This window comes from Triticum dicoccoides, chromosome 3A (genome assembly GCF_002162155.2).
Source record: "Triticum dicoccoides isolate Atlit2015 ecotype Zavitan chromosome 3A, WEW_v2.0, whole genome shotgun sequence".
NCBI lineage: Eukaryota > Viridiplantae > Streptophyta > Magnoliopsida > Poales > Poaceae > Triticum > Triticum dicoccoides.
Genome location: NC_041384.1, coordinates 653,885,155 through 653,904,099, shown reverse-complemented (window position 1 = coordinate 653,904,099; position 18,945 = coordinate 653,885,155). Strand labels below are relative to the sequence as shown.

The 18,945-nt window shown below is 43.5% G+C and overlaps 1 long non-coding RNA gene, 1 other non-coding gene and 1 pseudogene across 2 annotated transcripts; 2 read left to right on the top strand and 1 right to left on the bottom strand.

Moving 5' to 3' along the window:
- Positions 1–261: 261 nt before the first annotated feature.
- TRNAV-CAC lies at positions 262–335 on the top strand. The gene has a single exon. It is a non-coding gene; the product is annotated as a tRNA-Val (tRNA).
- A 328-nt stretch (positions 336–663) lies between these two features.
- Positions 664–2,703, bottom strand: LOC119272549. The gene is made up of 3 exons (XR_005134762.1): positions 2,591–2,703; positions 1,276–1,846; positions 664–794 (listed from the first exon to the last, which is right to left on the bottom strand). It is a non-coding gene; the product is annotated as an uncharacterized LOC119272549 (long non-coding RNA).
- A 2,155-nt stretch (positions 2,704–4,858) lies between these two features.
- Positions 4,859–11,597, top strand: LOC119269973 (annotated as a pseudogene).
- The last annotated feature ends 7,348 nt before the right edge of the window (positions 11,598–18,945 follow it).

Genomic DNA, 18,945 nt, shown 5'->3' with positions numbered 1-18,945 from the left:
CTTTTTACGATGCTTCAGCCGGGAGGGACACCGGAAGGAGGACGAGGGCGACCAAGGGCGCGGCGTTCATCATTGGAAACTACTACTGGTCGGTATCCTACTGATCGATGCAGTGATTGATCTGATGCATGCGGCACGATCAGTGGCCCAATTTGTAGCCGGATTTCTACACCTGCTCCTTAATTTTCCCACTTTCTCTAACACAATCCGATTCATCAGAGCTGTAATAATAAAGCTGGTCCATACTTGACAACACAGCTTGTCTGGGTGGTGTAGTTGGTTATCACGTTAGTCCCACACACTAAAGGTCCCCAGTTCGAACCTGGGCTTAGACAAACTTCTTTTTTGATATTTTCTTCATTCCTCAGGTTTACAGCATTTTGTATTCCTCAAAGATGATCTGCGTTTAATTTGGATCAACATTAATCCACTTAATCACAGTTAATCGGCTATATGCAATTATGCATGGTTCATGTCAAAAAGAAGTCAGACTAAAAAAGACAAAACATTTGCCGCCACTAGTTTCGTTATTTTATCCTCCTGAATGCTCCTGGCATAAAGGGGGACGAAGGAAGGATACAATCCATGTGTAAAGGCTATTACTATGTTTGGTAGCAAATTATTAGAAAAACCGAAGTATTGAAAACCACAGTATTTTTGTTAGTGGGTACAAGATACCACAGTTTTAACATACCAAAATATATTGAAGTGTTGAGATTACTGTGACCTGTTTGGTTGTTGCCGCAAAACACAGTATTGTTGCCCAGCCTAGCCGTTGCGTTCAAACACGCTACCTAGCCGTTGCCCAGCTTAGACAAACTTCTTTTTTGATATTTTCTTCATTCCTCAGGTTTACAGCATTTTGTATTCCTCAAAGATGATCTGCGTTAATTTGGATCAACATTAATCCACTTAATCACAGTTAATCGGCTATATGCAATTATGCATGGTTCATGTCAAAAAGAAGTCAGACTAAAAAAGACAAAACATTTGCCGCCACTAGTTTCGTTATTTTATCCTCCTGAATGCTCCTGGCATAAAGGGGGACGAAGGAAGGATACAATCCATGTGTAAACGCTATTACTATGTTTGGTAGCAAATTATTAGAAAAACCGAAGTATTGAAAACCACAATATTTTTGTTAGTGGGTACAAGATACCACAGTTTTAACATACCAAAATATATTGAAGTGTTGAGATTACTGTGACCTGTTTGGTTGTTGCCGCAAAACACAGTATTGTTGCCCAGCCTAGCCGTTGCGTTCAAACACGCTACCTAGCCGTAAGCAGTGCAAGCGGCTGGCCGGTTGAATACTATTTCTGTTGAGCTTTTGTAGCTAGCTAGCTGGATATCCCTAACCATCAGCCTGCATAACAACCGAACGGGTATCTTGTGTATACAAAAAAGACCGCCCAAGGCACGGCCTCACCTATGACTCATCTGGTGATGAAGCTACACACAGACGGAGAGGCTTGGCCTTCATTGCGTCACCATTGAGGCGCAGCCGAGCTACACGTGGAGGTGGCGACCCATCACGTGGCGTAGTTGGCCAGTCATCCGTCATTGTCGAGGGGCACGAAGAGCTGCGCCAGGACTGGAATCGCGCGGCCACGCTCGGCACATTCACTTGATATTTGGATCGTCTCTATCCTCTGTAAGTCATCCTAGTTGCTCCATCAATGTGGGGGGATTTTTTGAAGCGTAAACACCGAGAAGATGATGAGTTGGCCATCATCGAAGCCGTATACGTTCTGACCACGAAATTTAGCAGCATCTGCATACTCTTTCATCATAGAAACGAGCAGGTCAAGTTGAGCAGTGGTCCATGATGCTCGTGTTTTTTTGTCTGCAAATGGAAAACAAAATGCATCAATTTAAGTGTTCGAATCAAAACAAACATCAGGAAAATTGATAAGGATACAACATGAAACCAAAAAATCTCTGACTTATTCCACAAATCAACTTCTGAGAGAACAAATAATAGTGCCATCACCAAACAATTCCCAGTGCTTACAGTTTGAAATTTATGCATAAATAAGGCAAGAGAAACCTGCAGCTGAGTTTCTTATTTGCATTAAAAGCCAACTTTGGGAGGAGTTTGAATTCAAGGCTCTAGGCCTGCATCTCCAGTAGTATCTAGTATGTCATTTGTTCATGCATATACAAGTTCATGACTGAACTTATCCAAAGCAATCGTTTAAAAATGGGACTGATCCAGAGCAAATATTCAGCTAACCAGCAACTAGCAAAACCATATTCTATACAAGGTCGGACAGTGAACCTATCTGATTCTAAAGACATGTATACAAGTCCTGGATAAGACTGCTAGCAGACTAGACGAACAGCTCGAGCAGTCTTCAATTAACAAGCGTTGAGATCCAGCTAGCAGACTATACGAACAGCTCGAGCGGAGTTGAATTAACAAGCATAGAGATCCAGCTAGCAGTCTAGACGAACAGTTCGAGCGGAGCTGCACGACATCCATAGTTAGGAAAGGCACAGCCGTGCAGACTGCAGAGGAAGGGGCCGGCGATCACCATGGAGAGGCGGGACGAGCGAAGAGGGAGGGCGAAGGGCAGAGTCTACTCACCTTTGGTCTCTCCATCCTCGTCTCTTTCCTTCCCCATGGCTGCCGAGGGAGATATCTCCAAAGGCGACGGCGGCGGCGTGGGAGCGATGGCTCTGTTTTAGATCGAGCGAAGAAGACAAGGACGTCCCACCCCTTCTTTCCAGCTGCTCTGTTTTAAAAAAAGAGGTCTTGAGCTCTATTTTTTATGCAGAGAAAAAACTACAGTTTAGCAAATACTGCAGTTTGAAAACCACAATTATCAGAGGCAACCAAACAACTCATTGCAAATAAAACTATGGTAATCTTAAAAACTACAGTATTCTTAAAATACTTAGAATATACTTTGTTATCAAACAGGGCCTAAACTTTTTCGTTAGTGCGTGCAAAATTATGTTAATGGGTTATGCAAGAATAGACTTGCTCAAATCGTTCATGTTATACTCCTTTGATCCTAAATCTAATGCCCATGTTCTTGTAGAAAATAAATAGTCAGATGAAAGTGTCCTTCTACTCCCGAGCTCAAATGAGCTCGGCGAACAGTAATAAAATAAAAAAATTGTACTTTTTTATGACAAACATTGACAAAAGTTTCAAGTGCTTGCAAAATTTCGTAATGTAATCACATCTCTGTAAAGGTGTGGCAAAAAAAAGATCAATGCTCCAAAATGCTCTTGAAAGTAGTATTTTCAGAGTATTGATTTTTGTTTTTGCCACGCCTTCTAGGAATGTGATTCGATGACAATTTTTTGCAAGCACTTGAAACTTTTGTCGATGTTTGTCACAAAAAAAATCAGATTTTCTAGATTTTATTTTATTGTTCACCCGAGCTCATTTGAGCTCGGGCTGAGAAACTTTGCGTCCATAGTCAGACTTTTTTTCCGGAAAATAGTCAGACTTCTTTATACAGTACTTGACCCCTAATTAGTTGGTAACAACGCTAAGAAAAGACATGAATGGTACCATTAGAATTTCTATTAACAATTGTTGTGCAATACTATTTTATTATGTTTTACTTGCATACTTGTTTACTTAATTGCCGATATCATTTAATAACTAGAAAAATACAGTTATGCTGACAAACAACTCACCATTTCTTCGTTCGTCCTGCGCGTCGCAGCGGCTCACGGAACGTGTGGCTACCCTGAGAGGCTGAGATACAGAACGAGCACGGCTGCTTTCCCACGGCTTTGTGTACCTCTGCAGCAAAAAGCCACGGGATTAATTACAGATTGCTCAACGTAGTGGGTCTTGATTTGCAGAAGGCGCCGAGGAAAGCACACATCTGACCGCGCGGTGACCAAGCTTACAGATTGTTGAACATGCTGGGTCTTTGCATCGATCGAGATGAAAATCTTAGTTTCAGATAGATTCCTCGGGGGGTGGGGGCATGATTCGCCAGGATTCTTGGTGCGCTAGCCAGCAGAGAAGATGGTGGCACTGGCGCCGGCCACACAGGCGGCGTCGTTGTCACCGAGGGAATCGCCCCGCCCCGCCCGTGTCCATGCCGCGCCACTTTACCTTCGCACGTCGTCGTCACCGGTGCATGTTACTGCTGCTATACACAAACATGCATGTTACTGCTACACAAGCCCACGCTCTTCTTCTTCCCCGAAGCTCGAGAGCCATGTCTGCGTTGCTCCTCCTCGCCATGGCCTGGATCATTGGTTCATCAGGTCATCGTTGTTCCTACGCCTCAGTGTACTTCTTTTTTCTTATCGGGCCGGCTAAAATTTCGAGCAGACCCGTTACTTTTCCCCTCGCTGGCGGCACCGTCCGGTTTCTCTTTATTTTTGATTTTTTTTGTTCTCGTCCTGTAGCTGCCCTTGTCCTTCCCCTTCTCGTCTCTAGTAGCACGCAACCGCGACCAGATGGTTGAGAGGTGTGCTTTTTTCTTTGACGCCTCTCCAATACCACCCTTTCGTTCCCTCTCATGTTTCTCAACTCTCAAGTTGTCATTCTGTGTTCTGTGTTCTGTACTTCCAACTCATAACTACTTTTAAGTTGGGTCATCTATTTTGAAACGGAGGGAGTAGTATTTGCAACCAAAATTCATTTGGCATGTGTGGGCTTTTGGGTTTTTTTTGAAATCCAGCTGCTATGTGTGGGCCGTTTAGATTTTGTCTGCGGGTGTTTGATTCTCGCTCGGTTGCAATTCGTCTTCGTTTGAATTTGTGGCTCTCCGATCTTGCGCGGAGATTCGCGCTTGGAGTTGGTGTTTTTCATCTCGGGTCCGCTTTAGTTTCCGGGCCAGCCCGTTAGCTCGCGCTGCCTTTTCCACTTCTATTTTAAATTTCCTTTTAATATCTCCCCATTTCGTTAGGCGGCACCGAAAGGATGCGAGTCCTTGCGATTTCTTCTTCCTCCATGGCCAATCCGAGCTCTCCCTCTCCTCCATCTTCAACATTTCCACTCCAGTGGTTGTGAGTTCGGTTTGTGTGTATCGTGTAGTGGTTCTCCCTTTCCCTGTTCAATTTTGGTGCTCCTGTCCCTTCCAGATCTTGTAGTTTGACTCGATTCGATCCCCTGAAGTTTGATGTGGATGAAGGTGCACGTATTTTGATTCCCCTGGGCCTTTTGTGGTGGATGTAGTGGTATGTGTTTGGATCCCCCCAGGCGTTTTGATTCTGCTAGCACATTTGACGTAGATGTATGTGCAGATGGTTGATCGCCCTGGCCTTTTTTCTTGTTAGATGTAGTAGTAGGTGTTCGATTCCCCTGGGCGTCTAATTCCCCTTGCCCGTTTTGATGTAGATGTATGTCTAGAGGCTTGATTCCGCTGGAGTAGCAAATATGAGCTCTACCTCATTCTCCCATTGTCTCTGTAGATGTAGGTGTTTGATTCCTCTTGGCTAGGTTTTGATTTCAGTGTGGATTTGTGGTCTGTATCGGTGGGGCTTGTGCTTCTTCATGTTGATTATTGCGATAATTCTTTCTAAAATTGTGATCTAGTTAAGTGGAGTGCAGGTAGTGTTTTAGCCAAACCTCCCCTCTCTGAACTCATCTATTTAGTCATATATATGAAGCAACCAAATCTCTGTGTGTGTGTGTGTTTGCTGGTTTGCCTTTTTTTTTGCTTAGTTAATGTGTCTTTCAGTTATTGTCTCTGTTCATGCTTATCTCTGCACAAATAGTTGTTGCAACGGGCTATTGGAACTTTCGATGCTCACACTATATTAGGTTGTTTAATGTTTAGCTTGGCGTTATGTAGTACCTGTTTGTTCACTACATTTGGAGTATGGTTCTGGCTCACACTGTATTTGTAATTCTACTATAAATTTGCACTATAAATCTATTGAAATTATACTGTTAATCCACTGCAATTACATGTAATTCTACTGTATTTTTACACTATAATTCTATTGTAAATTGCACTGTAAAGCTACTATAAATTACAGTATTGATCTACTACAGTTACACTGTAATTCTACTGTATTGTTTACTTTGTAATTCTGCTGTAAATTACACTGTAATTCAACTATAATATAATGTATTTTCACTGTTATTTAACTGTAAATCAATTGTAAATTACAATGTGATTCAAACTGTAAAACTGTGATCTTCTACTGTAATTGAACTGCAGAACGTTACACTCTAAATTACACTATTAAGTTCTTTACTCTTTTTCAACTCTTCCTTTTTGTGTGTCATGTAAGCTTATAGGATTAGTTTAATGGGTAGACTACGGAAGGTTCTCACCAGGACGTTCCTGTAGTATCAACTTTTGAAACTGCAGATTATTTCGATGAACCTTTTGTGCCCAGCAACTTCGTGGTTTATGATTCATTTTAATGAGTTGTCGTTGGTAGTTATTCTTGTCTATTTTTTTGTTCTTTTCCTCATTTGGTTTAGTTCTTTATTTTAGTTCATTTTAATTTGTTTATTGGCTATCTCTTTTTATGCAGGAACTATTTGTAGATGATGGCAACTTTTAGAAAGCTCTACTGAAGTTCTATATGAATCATTTGCGTGCTATTTGTTTACTTGTAGTCCTTGCATTTTTTATTTTTCTTTATTTATGCCTTTTCCACCTTCCTTTGGTTTACAGTCCTCTTCATTCATTTGTTATTTTTTTCAGAAAGTAAAATGTTTGAAATGAAAGCTTTCATGTTCCGGCACAAAGAATGTGGTTAGTTGCATCAAATTCTTTTCATATCGGACTAGTCACTTCTTTTTTTAGAAATTTACTTTAGTGTTACCTATGTACTTAGACCAGTATTGTTTATAATCATCTTCCACAGTAATCTACCTTAGTTTTTTATTTGTTTTCCCTTTTTGTTTCATTTAGAGACATAAGAGATATAGTGATTTTCCTGTTTGTTCAACCTTTACTAGATATTCTGGGAAGTTCTTTTATGTGGCGTTGTTGATGGCTGTATAAGAATATTATTCAGAGATATGGGATGGAGTGTGTTCTTTATTTTGTCAGAACTGAGGTCCCTGAAAGGCTTGTCAAATGGATTGCTACTAGGTTTGATGTATATTGCATTCATTTTTAGAACCTTTTTTGGAGTTTACTGCTTAACTTGCAGTTTCACTAAAAGTGTAACTTCAGGGGCAATCGACACTGTAAATTCAGGTCAATTACAATGTAATTTGAGTGCATTTGCAGTGTAATTTGAGGGATTTTACATTATAAATTTAGGGAAACTACTACTATTATTCATGTGCAACATTCAGTGTATTTCGCAGGGCAATTACTATGCAAATCATAGAGAAATTAATTGTAATTCGTGTGCAACTCACTGTAAGTCGCACAGCAGTTACAGCGTACTTTTTAGGGCAATTTTATTTGGTTTGTCTTTGTTTGGTTGGTTTGTCTTTGTCGAGTAACATTATTTTTCTAGATAGTTTTGGGGTTTTGTCAATGTTAGATGATAGCACTCTCTTACTGTGAAAATTGCAAATCTACAAATCCACCGTAAAACTGTAAATATACTACTGTTATTCAATTGATTTACTAGTGTAAATTACAAATAAGGCTGACAAACTTATACTAATTTACAGTGGTAATCTACAGTTCTTACAGTGGTAATATGCAGCAGTTTTTTTAATAATTTTGAAGGTGTACTCATGCAATCACAGTGTAATTTTGGTCTTTTGTTAGTTTGCAAGAGTCAGCGTTTATCTTGGGTTGCAACTGTTAGCGGTCATTTTCTCTGCTTATCAGTATTTTTACAGTGTAATTCTTACTAGATTTTTTGGTGTAATTACTCTATCTTATCATTTGAATTTACACAGTAATTCATAGTGGATTTTTTAGTGTTTTTTACTCTATCTTGATCTGTGATTTTACACTATAAATCTTAGTGGACTTGTAGTGTAATTACTTATATTATCAGTGAATTTACACTATAAATCATAGTGGAATTTAAGTGTGATGTTAACTGTAATTTTTAGTGTGCTTTTGGTCTTTTGTTGGTTTGCTAGAGCTATGGTTTGTCTTGGGTTATAACTGCTAGTCTTTCATATGCTTATTCATTTAAATTTTTATTTCTTACTGTTTTGATCTCTCCCTGGTTATTGATATGAGGTATTTCTTCAGCTGTTCCTGCATCTTCAGCGGACTGTAGTCAACTTCCATGTTAGGCTCTACCTCTGTATAAACACCTCCCAAATGTCCTCTCTTCTTTTTCCTACCTCTGTAAGACCAGAACTGTTTTTTTTCGACTGTGTAAGACCAGAGATTGTCAGGACATCCAACCTTGATCCTCTGTCTGACGAAGTTAACATTTTTACTCCGAGCCACGAAAGCATTTTTACTATTTACTTTTTCCTCTGCTGTTCTCTGCAGGAGCCTACGACCCCCTTGATCCAACGGGCAACATCACAATCAGATGGGATGTGAGGAGCTGGGTTCCAGATGGCTATGTGGTAAGGATGAATCACTTGTTGAACAACAATAATCCCTCTACAATTCCACATTATGAAATATACATACTGTACAGCAATGACTGCTCAGGCATGAGACTGTACCTTTCCATTGTTTATCCTCTTCCAAATGCTGACATGATGTAATTTCTCCAGGCTGAGGTTTCACTATTCAACTATCAGCAGTACCGCCACATTTAGCCACCGGGATGGAAGCTCGGTTGGGTGTGGTCGAAGAAGGAGATAATCTGGTATGTGCAAGGTGGACAGGCTACAGAGCAAGGCGATTGCTCCAAATTCAAATATGATATCCCTCACAGCTGCAAGGTGAACCCGGAGATAGCCGACCTGCTTCCCGGGGCACCTTCCAATAGGCAGAGGGCCAACTGCTGCAAAGGTGGAGTCCTCAGCTCACTGGCACAGGACCCTGCTAATGCTGTGGTGTGCTTTGAAGTGTCAGTTGGTCGATCAGGGACCACAGCCAAGACTCTGGAATTGCCTATGAATTTCACTCTGAAGGCCCCTGGTCCAGGGTATACCTGTGGACCTGCAACCAAGTTAGATGAACCTACAAAGTTCACTACACCAGATGGAAGGAGGAAAACTCAAGCCCACAGTAAGCCATTGTCTACATTTCTTGATGCATGGAAAGAATATCTTAGTAACTAGCATGCATATCTGACTGTTTATTTTATTGTGCAGTGACATGGACTGTGACTTGTACCTACTCACAGTTTCGCGCTCTGAGGTATCCCACGTGTTGTTTATCTCTCAGCGTGTTTTACAGCGACACACTTGTTACCTGCCCCAAATGCTCATGTGGCTGCCAAGATAACAGCACAAAACCAGGAATCTGTGTAGAGTAAGTTACATTTGACATAATCCAAATAATAAACTAGAATGAAGAGCCAGCTTATTGTTTAGTTATCTGACAGTGGATGCTACACTTTTTTAGGGGAAACTCACCTTATCTTGGTTCTGTCATGAATGGTCAAGACAAGAACGGCTTGGCACCTCTGGTCCAATGCACTACTCATATGTGCCCAATAAGAGTTCATTGGCATGTGAAGGCTAACTACAAGGAGTACTGGAGAGTAAAGATCACAGTGACAAACTTCAACTACGGGATGAATTACTCGCAGTGGAACCTAGTAGCTCAGCACCCTAATTTCAACAGCTTGACTAGCATTACCAGCTTCAACTACACAGCTCTGAACCCTTATGGACTTATGAGTGAGCACCTCATCCCTGGACAATTGATATTCCTTGTGAATGTTTTTTCGGCTATTAACAAATCCTCTTATCGCAGATGACACCGCTCTGTTATGGGGCATCAGGCACTACAATGATTATCTCTTGACTGCTGGACCTGATGGATATGTTCAGTCTGAGCTACTATTCCGGAAGGACCCGTCAACATTCACCTTGCGGGCAGGATGGGCCTTTCCAAGAAGAGTGTACTTCAATGGTGACAAGTGTGTGACGCCGCCTCCAGATGCGTACCCGTGGCTGCCAAACGCATCCACGAAATCAACCGTATCAGTTATCGTCCCATTGGTTCTTTGGATGCTTGCTAATCCCTACTTCTGAGAAGAATGAAGGTGCATTATTAAGACATGCTTCTAATCTAGTTTTCATGGTCGACTTTTTTACACCTTGTTTATGAAACTCTGCACCGGAATCATTTCATTCGGCCCTCAACCAAGTAATTAGCACCCTGTTAAACTTTCCTGCAGAATGCAAGTCATTGACACCCTGATACATGTAAACAGTGCCGTCGTAGGCCTGAAGTTAAAACTATGACGCTTGAGATAACAATCTATGATTTTATTTTGTTTGGTATTCAAGAACTTATCTATCTGCTTTGCCAACACTAGAGAATATTCAAAGAGCCGTGCAAGTAAAACAGATGGTCATGTTGTTGCAGAACAGTCAGAATAGGTTACCTAGAAAAAGGATATTTCAGATGTTGTTGAAAAGTAGTTGGTAATGGTGAAAACACTCTTTTCTGCCAAGATTTATGGATTGGCAATAACTCACTTAGGGGATGTTTTAATAGGCTGTACTTATTTAACTTTTAGTGTCAATTTTACAGTAGCTAAGGTTTTTGAAGAAGGTTGAGGTTGTATTAGATTTCGTAGAGTCCTTTTTGGTGAAACAGCTAAACTTTGGGCCGAGCTTAATGTGCTAATGTAATGTTATCTAAAGATCGAGATAGTTGTAGATGGCTTTTGACTAAGAAATGATTTTTCTTGGTTAAATCTCTGTATAATTTTCTTAAGATGCAGCAGGTTCAATGTAAATTTAAGAGCTTTTGGAAAATTAAAATACCTCTTAGAGTTAAAAAAATCTATGGCTTTTATGGACAGTATTCTAACTAAGGATAACTTAGTGCATCGTGGTTGGACAGGTGATGAGCGTTGTAGGTTTTGTTCTTGTAAAGAAACTATTGATCATTTGTTCTTCGGTTGTAGTGTAGCCAAATATGTGTGGAATGTAAGTTCTTGTGCATTAGATTGTAATGTGATGCCTGGGAAAATAGAAGAGCTTTATGATTGGATTTTGCCGTTTAAAGGAAATGTGGTAAGGCAGGCTGTGGCATCTGGAGTGGCTTCGATTTTATGGGGGTTGTGGAAAATTAGAAACAAAGCCTGCTTCCAGCGTGTTTACCCTGCTGATCCTAATAGTTTGGCAATAGTCATATCTCAGCTGTTATTTTCTTGGTCTATTCTGAACAGGGAAAAGGCTCGGAAAAATCCTTTGCTACGGAGCAAAGTTGCTGCTGGTATTGGCGTCTGATTCAACAGGAATAGAGGCTGGGCATCGTTGACAAAGACTGGAATGAAAAAAAGAAGCAATGCGTTGGAAGTGGTGAAAAAAAGAAGGTGCTGTGAACTATCAGGATGTTGTTGCGTGCTCTGGTTTTGCTTTCTTAGGTGCTATCCTTGTTCCTGGTATGCTTTGCTAGAGATGTACGCTGTTTCAGTTTCTTTGACTGTAGTTTTGTGTACTTCCCAAGTTCCCAGAGTATAGGACTTGAAAGTAGGCGCTTGGTAGAAAAAAGACCTCTGTTACTTTTGCTGTGTTATCAGCTTCTTAATTGAAGCTGGGGACGTTGCCCCTTGAGTCGGAAAAAAAGTAGAAGGATTACCTTCCTCAATTTTCTCAACTAATCAATCATTTGCTGGTCTATCACTCTGTAATTGTCATGTTCAATTGCTCTTGTGCTTACTGTTTGCAAAGGTCATGACACAACTGGTAACACTTATAACTTATCGCAAGAACGTATTCATGTATGCATTAGAGATCGATATATTTGCAAATCACTCATGTCATTATAAACAAAGATCATATGCCATGGACCCAAGAAAACATGCTAAATCGCCAAACAGCATCAACACTCAAAAGCAAAATAGCATAGTAAAGACATCAAGGAAATGCGAGGAAAACAAACCGCTGCAGCATACCCAACAGATATATACAGAATCTACCAATTCTTTTGCAGTCTCCTACTAATTTTCACATTTACAATAACAAAGTCATCTAATCTAAAGGGTTAAAATAATAAACGTAGAGAAAATACAAAGAAACACAGAAAACAGGAAAAAAATAAGAAGAGAAGAGAATGTGCTCTTACATGTAATAGAGAACAAACTCACAGAGCTTTCTTGTTTTACAGAATGCAATGTACAGTGAAGCCCATGTTGAACCACCGCAGAGAACAAATGCTAAACCTCAACCATTGGGTTAGTAAAGAAAATAGGATGCTTTAGTTATTTCTTTAAAACTAAAAGTTGTCAAGAAAAGGTACTTCAAAATATAGAAACCAACATCAATTAAGGACACATATCCAAGCTTAATTACCAACCGCATCATAAGTGATCCGACATGTTCTTTTTGGTGGAGCAAATTCGGCAGATGTCATTTTGTACTGATAATTAGGAGCTGACGAGACTTGTTCATCTCTTGGTGGAGAAAATTTAAATAATATAATTTTTTATTAATAATTGGTGGGCCTCGTATTTTTTTGTTAATGCACACCTAAATTCGTGTCATTTTGTATTAAAAGAAAATTAAGGAAAATTAGGGCCTCATATGTTGCGTTTATTAATGTAGAGAATTGCAACATCTTACTAAGGAAAAAATGCCTTACATCATAGCATCTTAGCACGGTACTTAAGTTGTGAGTGATAATATCGCACTTAGGTAATATAGTGTTCAACTAGAAGGTCAAAATTTCCAGTAACATGATGTGTCAGAATAAAATGTTATTTTAATTTTTGAGTCATCCTGTGAAAATACTAGATAGCAAAATTCGAACGAGGTGAATTTTTTAAGGGAAAATTGTAGTTTCATACCAACCACCAAACAACGGGCATATATAGCTAATTAAGAATTAACAACCACATAGTATCATGAATAGAAAGTAAGAGTAACACTAAATAGAAAGAAAAAAAGTGTGAATAACGTGAGTGTTTGGTTACTGATCTACTATTTGAACATCCCTCCTTTGTCATATGTAGTGGGGGATTTCGATAGAAAGTGTTTAGAACCAAAAGGATTTCCATCATTCTTGATCAGCTCGACATTATCCAAATTGGCCAACTCCTGTGATTAACAGGACAGATGCATGCAATTTCAAGTAATATTCCCAACAAAGCGAATGCAGTTCTGGTAAATATTACAGAGATGAGCGATTGTTTCACAACAAATCATTAACACAGAATGGTTTACTTTTGTCAGCTACAGCTGCATATTTTGGAAACTATGTTGAAGAGAAGATACAACCTACCACAACATGCTCACATGCATTTGCTGAGGTATCTATAAAAAAAATACGAATGTAGCGTGACTACCCTAAACTGCAAATACAGGAGGCGAAGATTTCAGGAACTATGTGTGTAATTGCAATAGTAGTTCCTAAAGTTACTTCAAATCCGGGAAGCGACATATCAGAGTTCAGTGATTACTACTGAAAATTTGCGAGACATGACGGGTAACTTTACAAGTCAGCTCAGAAGGTTCAGAGTTCTGATAGAAACATATGAGGCGTTTGGAAGATTGCACCGTATCTATACCAATATAAAAAGACCCAAAGAGACAGATCCAACTAATCTCAGCCATCATACCATGTGCACCCAACAACCTATATTGCTTCTATATCGAGCGCTCAACATGTTTAGTGTGGAATCAATAGCATACCAAATATTAACGATAGCACTATCCACGTAATTAACATGCAATTAATATCATACATTTTCTAAAAAAAAATCCTACCTAATATCAACATGTCATTAATATATATTTTAACTCTTAATTATTGGCCTATCTGGTATCAACGTGCATTGCACGTACACATTTACTAGTTTGTTCAAATAGTATGTATAGTTTGTCCAACATTTTTTTCTCTGATTGTTAGATTACCTTTTTGGAGCAAAATTGTTAGATTATGGGCTATAACAAGAACTCGTCATATATTTATTTAAGAGAAAAATGGTACTCTCGGGATTGATAAGAGGTCGCCCCTTCCATAATGTCTTTGCCAAAGCTGAATTTGGCTCAGCTAACACTTGTGATGGTACCGGATTGACAAGGAAAACAAATCTAAGCGCAATTTTAGCACCCTCGACGAGGAGAAAAACATGCCATGAAGTGCGCGGAGAGGAGGGAGAGGGAGACAGAAACAGGGCAGAGATTCGGTTTTGGAATCAGACACATACGTAATGGGCGGCCAATTAAGCGATCTCCTTAATTAATCCCGTTGATTTGACCTAAACCCTACACCCCAATTCATCTGCCACGAAAGCTGTCCAGCCTGCGAATCAACCTATGGTTGAGATGGTTAGGTGAACAGTGGTACCCCAACCCACCAGGGTTCAAATCCTGGTGCTTGCATTATTCCTGGATTTATTTCAGGATTTCCGGCGATGCGTTTTCAATGGGAGAAGACGTTCCCGTCGACGACGAGGCGCCTACCGTGACTTCGTAAATCTCAAGATGATGTGCCGGCTCAGTTTTTCGAAGATGCTCATAGGGGTAGGGTGTGCGTGTGTGCGTTTATAGGGGTGAGTGTATGCGCGTGTATATGAGCGCTTGTGTCTGTACCGATGCTCAAAAAAAAAAGCTGTCCAGCCTCCTCCCCCCGGTCGTCGGCTCCGCCACCTTCTTCTCGCGACTCATCCTCCACCCTGCAGCAAGGCCTCATCGCATTCGCTTAGCATCTATCACTCGGTGAACCAAACACCACGTATTTGTTTTGGTACGATTACATGTAAACATACGTGCACATGCGCAATGCAACATCACAAAAAAGAAAAAGGAAATCTTACTTCGTAATTTCACACAACTTTTGCTAGAATACAAAATTCAAGTTCTTAACAACCTTCGAGCTAGTAGAGTTTGATGCGTCGTTATTCATTGTAAACGTGCCCTTCTATCTATCTTAAATCTACGTGCATCAAGGGAACCTGCAGAAGTCGCAGTGGCACCCGATTGGACGGCATTTGGCCACCTGGGAGCACCTCCCCTGACAAAGAGGTTCATCCTTGTTCTCAACGCGGCATGAATCGTCACAGTTGGTGGAATTGCATGGATCACGCGTCCCAACATATCTTCCAAAGCAAGATTCTCCGGGTCTAGCATCTGCAAAAACATCATTATATACGAGTATTAATTAATAGAGAATCGCACGTCTAATTTGTGGTCGGATCGGTTGTCCAAGCATGTGGTACTATAGGCGTAAGAACAAACGAGTCCGTACCTGATGATGATGATAGCATGAGCAAGATTAGAGTCACGCACAGCAGGGCGGTCCTCATCTTGGCTAACGGCGGCGTTGAGTTGATGATGGGAAAGAGGATGTTCTGTTTGACTTGTAATAGCAGAAACAATAATATGGCTACCCTTTTATTTATATAACCGTGGAAGGTAATAATTGCTACGAGTAGAAACGAAGGAAAATAGTATGAACAATTATTGAGGCGGATCGGTTTATATCCGCCCCATTGATTTCCGGCATGATCTTTTCCTTGTTTAACAAGAGATCGTGTCGCTTTACTAATTTCCGTATGGTAGTGTTTGATTTGATTGATTCTATAACAGATTCTACCAGGAGAGTGCCTTGTACTCTAGGTGCCGAGTCGGACCCCCAATATCCCAGTTTCGTCGGGTCAAGGCCATTATTTCGTCACCACATGAAACATGTGGAAAACAATCCAAACAATTCAAAAAAAAGGCCATTATTTCGTCCAACACGCCCTACGCCTTGGGACTCGGAGCATCTCCAGCCGTTCAGCCTCCCAGGGCGTCGTCGAAAAAAAATGGTTTGGGGGCGAACCGGCGCTAGATTAGCCTCTGGGGGCGACCTAGCTTCCAGCCACGCCCCCAGGCGTTGCCCCGGCCGCGGCAAATTCAAACGGCGTCTCATTCCCGCTCACAAAATAGACGCCACAAATCCGGCGATCAAACGGCCACAAGTTCGGCGTACAAAAAGCAGAAAGGACGCGCGTGCGCATCAACGGCAAGGTCGGCCTCCGGCGTCGGCGTGCGCGGGCTTGGCGGGGTCTCCGTGCTGGGCGGCGTCGGTGTGGCTTCTGTGTTGCGGGGAGTCTCGGCGGCATCATCGCTCGGGCTTGGCGGCGTCTTCGGCGTGGGCGTCGGCATGGGCGTCGTCGTCGAGGGAAGCTGGTTCAGGATGAGGCCACGCTCCGCCAAGTACCACGCCTTGACCGCCTTGTCGTTGCTCTGGAGCATGTCCGCCCCGCCCAGCAGGAAAGGCAGGTCAGTGTTTCTCTTCTTCGCGGCGACATTGGTCCGGAGTAGGTCGAGCTTGACGGTGCTGCTCGACATCAACGCCGACCACCGCGCCTCGGTCTTCTCTTCACGAAGGGCGGCCTGGGCCTGCGCGTCGGCGAGGCAATGCTCGATGGACTCCTGCACACGAGTGGTGGCCGCGTCGGCGTGTTTCCCCTTCTTGGCACATTTGTTGCCGTCCGGACGCCCTTCTGACGCGCCCGGAGTCGGCGCGTCCGGCTTGTAGGTCTCCTTGGCCTTGTCGAGGATGCGCCGGACTTTCGCCCACTTCTCGCACTTGTCAATGCGCTTGTAAACGTTGAGGTACTTGAATTCGGCGTCGCTGTTGCCCTGCCGATACATGGCGAACATGCGCAGCAGCTGCGCGGAGGAACAACTAGTTGGGGGGCGCACACGGCGAAGAGAGGCGGGAGACCGGCGTGCCATACCTGATCCTCAACGCTGGAGCCGCTCTTCGGGCGAGCCGCGACCTCCTCGACGATCCCATGCCATTTGTTGCACGCCCCTGGATACGCCCCCAATGGTTCGCCATCGCCTTCGACCCGCGCTGCATGTAGACGCCTTTAAAGTATGGGTTGACGAGCTTGCGCTCGTCGAACTCGGCCTTGATGCTCTCCCAGTACATCTCGATACTCTGGTTCGTGCCGGTGGTCGGGTCGAGGCAGACGACTTTTCATGCTTCGGCGAGGCATTCCTCCTTTTTGGACGCCCACTTGATGCGCGGCTCGCCGGACCTTGCCGCATGCTTCTTCTTCTTGCGCCTCCTTGCCGGAACAGTCGCCGGCTCCTCCTCCTCCTGCTCCTCCTCGTCATAGACGTAGCCGAGCTCACCGTCCATGCCGCCGCTGAGATCCACCGTGTCGTCCGGGGTAACGAACTCGGGAGACGCGGAGGCCGCGGCCGAGCCTGTCGCGATGATGTCGTCCATGTCGGCCTCGGTCTCGTCAGTGTCGCCGAGGTGCGAGAAGGGCAGCGCGCCACGGCGGAGAGGGGCGTCGGGGAGGACGCGTAGGCGGACGGCGAGTAGTTGTTGGAGGGTACTGCACGCCGCCGAAGGCGGGCGAGGGAGTGCGCTGGGCCGGGTGTCCATGGGGGAAGGTGACGTTGGGGTTGAACCCATTGTACGCGTCCCCTTCGGCGCAGCCTGGCGAGGGCACGCATCCCCATGGCTGTGGCGACGGAGAGCCGACGCCTTGCTGGCCCCAGGGCGCGTACTGGGTGTGGCTGCCGGGTGGATTCATCATCCCCGCGTGAGTCGCCTCGGTCTCGGCTTGGTCCGCCGAAGCCGCAGCCGCATGTGCCGCGTTGTCATGGGCCTTCTTGGCGATTGCCCTTTTCCACCGGTCGGCGGTGACAGCCTCTCGTCGCTGAACTTCCTGTTGGAAATATGCCCTAGAGGCAATAATAAAAGCATTATTATTATATTTCCTTGTTCATGATAATTGTCTTTATTCATGCTATAATTGTGTTATCCGGAAATCATAATACATGTGTGAATAATAGACACCAACATGTCCCTAGTAAGCCTCTAGTTGACTAGCTCGTTGATCAACAGATAGTCATGGTTTCCTGACTATGGACATTGGATGTCATTGATAACGAGATCACATCATTAGGAGAATGATGTGATGGACAAGACCCAATCCTAAACATAGCATAAGATCGTATAGTTCGTTTGCTAGAGTTTTCCAATGTCAAGTATCTTTTTCTTAGACCATGAGATCGTGTAACTCCCGGATACCGTAGGAGTGCTTTGGGTGTACCAAACGTCACAACATAACTGGGTGACTATAAAGGTATGCTACGGGTGTCTCCGAAAGTGTCTGTTGGGTTGACACGGATCAAGACTGGGATTTGTCACTCCGTATGACGGAGAGGTATCACTGGGCCCACTCGGTAATGCATCATCATAATGAGCTCAAAGTGACCAAGTGTCTGGTCACGGGATCATGCATTACGGTACGAGTAAAGTGACTTGCCGGTAACGAGATTGAACGAGGTATTGGGATACCGACGATCGAATCTCGGGCAAGTAACATACCGATTGACAAAGGGAATTGTATACGAGGTTGCTTGAATCCTCGACATCGTGGTTCATCCGATGAGATCATCGAGGAGCATGTGGGAGGCAACATGGGTATCCAGATCCCGCTGTTGGTTATTGACCGGAGAGCGATCTCGGTCATGTCTACATGTCTCCCGAACCCGTAGGGTCTACACACTTAAGGTTCGGTGATGCTAGGGTTGTAGGGATATGTATATGCAGTAACCCGAATGTTGTTCGGAGTCCCGGATGAGATCCCGGACGTCACGAGGAGTTCCGGAATGGTTAGGTAAAGAATTATATATAGGAAGTGCTATTTCGGGCATCGGGACAAGTTTCAGGGTCACCGGTATTGTACTGGGACCACCGGAAGGGTCCCGGGGGTCCACCGGGTGGGGCCACCTGCCCCGGGGGGCCACATGGGCTGTAGGGGGTGCGCCTTGGCCTACATGGGCCAAGGGCACCAGCCCCAAGAGGCCCATGCGCCTAAGGTTCAAGAAGGGAAGAGTCCCAAAGGGGGAAGGCACCCCCTAGGTGCCTTGGGGGGGGGAGGGATTCCTCCCTTGGCCGCCGCCCCCCTAGGAGATTGGATCTCCTAGGGCCGGCGCCCCCCTTGGACTCCCTATATATAGTGGGGGAAGGAGGGCTTTTC